Genomic DNA, 2,759 nt, shown 5'->3' with positions numbered 1-2,759 from the left:
GCATATTGCCCCCAACAATCCGGGTCCTCATTTTACCTACCTCGGAAGGATGGAAGGCTGAGTCAAACCTGAGCCGGTGAGATTTGAACAGCCGAACTGCCAAACTAGCAGTCAGCTGAAGTAGCCTGCAGTACTGCACTCTAACCACTGCGCCACCTCGGCTCTTACAACCATAATTGAGCCCAAAATTTCAATTGCTAAGAGAGTTGTTAAGTGAGTTGTGCCTCATATTATGACCTTTTCTGCCACAGTTGTTTAATGAATCTCTGCAGTTTTAAATGAATTGCAGCTGTTAATGAACCTGGCTTCCCCATTGATTTTGCTTCTCTGAAAGTTTGAAAAAGTGATCACATGACCCTGGAATAACACTGCAACCGTCATAAATATATACCAGTTGCCAAGCACCCAAATTTTGATCACTTGATCATGGGGAGGCTGCAATGGTCGTAAACGTGACTCACTTTTTCAGTGCCATTGTCACTTTGAACTAAATGAATAGTCATAAGTCGATACTCATAAGTTGGAGACCTCCACTTCCTTGCAGACATAAATGTTGGATGAAGCAGTTATTAACCAGTAAAACCAGAGTGCACCAATGTGATAAATGCAGTAAAAAAAATCCCTTGCCTCACCCACAACTTCGCAGGGGCAAAGATTTGTTATCCTCTATTACTGCAGCCTCAATAACTTTTATAAGGGGAAAATCAGTCCACCTCTACACAAAATCTCACACCACTAAAGGATATTTCTCAGAGCATTCTGAACTATAACTATATTTAAGAAAGAAAATGAGAGCAAAATAATAGACTTCTTGACCAAATATTTGGGCAAGAGGAAACTTAAGAACATTTTGGACTGATTAAACAGAGAGTCAAGTCTCTTATCCCAATATACTCTATATTATAATAAAAATTTGAATGTTAAAATGTGGGTATTACATCTAATTTCTATTTTGCTAGAGATTACTAAAAATAATTCCAGCTTTTCAACCTATTCATATATCTGTGTGATTCTCTGGATTATGCCCAATGCATCCAAATAAGTACATTGTAGTTCACAAGGTGTAAAAGATGAAAAGATGTTGGTCTTTAGGATAACAAAATTTGTGTGTTTTCAAATTCTTAAGCAAAAATTATTCAGTTGACCTTAACGGAGTCTTGTATTTTGATTTGTAAACCTTTGATTAAACAACTTCCATAAAGCAGCTTTGATATCCTTATTCCTCATGCTATAGATTACAGGGTTCATCATTGGGGGAATCACAGAATAGATCACTGCAAGAACCTCATCCCAACCGTAGAAGATCCAGAATTTGATATGAAATGGGACATTGTCCTTGTGCCAAGAAATAAACAGACAACAAGGAGATGGGGAATGCAAGTAGAGAAGGCCTTTTGTCTACTGGCCACTGAAGGCATGCTCAATACGGTCTTAAAGTTTTTTACATAGGATATGATAATTAACATAAAACAAACAAGACCAAACAAAGTACTAAAAAGAAGTACCCAGATTTCACTGAATTTGGGGTCAAAACAGGAAATCTTCATGAGGTGTGGGATTTCACAGAAGAACTGACGGATGACTGTGGAACAAAAAGGCAATGAAAAAATGGTGCCCGCATGCAAGGCAGAATCAAGAAAGCCCAGCATCCATGCACCCCCTGCCATCTGGAAGCAGCTTCCCCATTTCATCACAGACATATAGTGTAAAGGATTGCAGATAGCCACATACCTGTCATAGGCCATGACAGTTAGAAGGTAAACATTTGATGACATGAAGCTAATAAAGAAAAACATTTGTGCAGCACATTCAAAATATGATATCTTTCTTGTATTCATGAAGGCACTAGCCATTGATCTTGGAATGGTGACAGTGGTAGATCCCAGATCAACAATTGCTAAATTGACGAGAAAGAAATACATTGGTGTCTGAAGCTGGTTGTTCATTATTACCACAATAATAAGGAGAAGGTTTCCTATCATTATAATCAGATACATCGTGAGAAACATGACAAAGTGCAAAATCTGGTACTCCTGTTGCTCAGAAAATCCCATCAGTAAGAAATCTGTAATGATAGTAATGTTTGACATCTTTTTGCTGATATTTTGATTGATTTGATTTATTTATTTATTATATTTCTATGCTGCCCTTTTCCCCGGAGGGGACTCAGGCGGCTTACAATCCAAGTCAAGGGGAGGGTACAAATAAGGGAAAGAAAAAGCACGAAACAAAACAGTACCACAATTTAAAAACACACAGCAATCATACCATTCGAGAGGGGACAAAAGCTCATTAGTCCCAGGCCTGTCGGAACAGGTTTTAAGGGCTTTGCGGAAGGCCTGGAGGGTGGTGAGGGTTCGAATCTCCACGGGGAGCTCGTTTCAGAGGGCCGGAGCAGCCACAGAGAAGGCCCTCTTCCGGGTGGTCGCCAATCGGCATTGGCCAGTGGATGGAATTCGGAGGAGGCCTAATCTGTGGGATCTAATCGGTCTATTGGAGGTAATTGGCTATTGGTAATTGGTAATTTTAACTGTCAGAGAAAGAAACATCAATATAGCAAATCTTGCCATTGAATACAATTCTATTTTGCAAAACTATACAACTCTCTTATTTTCATTTTGATATGGTCACTTCCATACATAGAAAGCTATATTTGTAACTTCCAAGATAGTTCTGCCGCACAAACTTCTTTTACGAAGCAACCATTTTACAGGAGAATAATATACTATAGTGCAAGATTTTATCATTTTATCTAATCA

General features: G+C 38.8%; 1 pseudogene; it reads right to left on the bottom strand.

The window, feature by feature from the left end:
- Positions 1 to 1,146: 1,146 nt before the first annotated feature.
- On the bottom strand, positions 1,147 to 1,922 carry LOC148046223 (olfactory receptor 14I1-like; annotated as a pseudogene).
- Between the last annotated feature and the right edge of the window lie 837 nt (positions 1,923 to 2,759).

Source organism: Thamnophis sirtalis, unplaced genomic scaffold, assembly GCF_051295495.1.
Source record: "Thamnophis sirtalis isolate CommonGarterSnake01/CBP01778 unplaced genomic scaffold, rThaSir2_p1.2 scaffold_4, whole genome shotgun sequence".
Classification (NCBI taxonomy): domain Eukaryota; kingdom Metazoa; phylum Chordata; class Lepidosauria; order Squamata; family Natricidae; genus Thamnophis; species Thamnophis sirtalis.
This window is presented reverse-complemented; position numbering and strand designations above follow the sequence as displayed.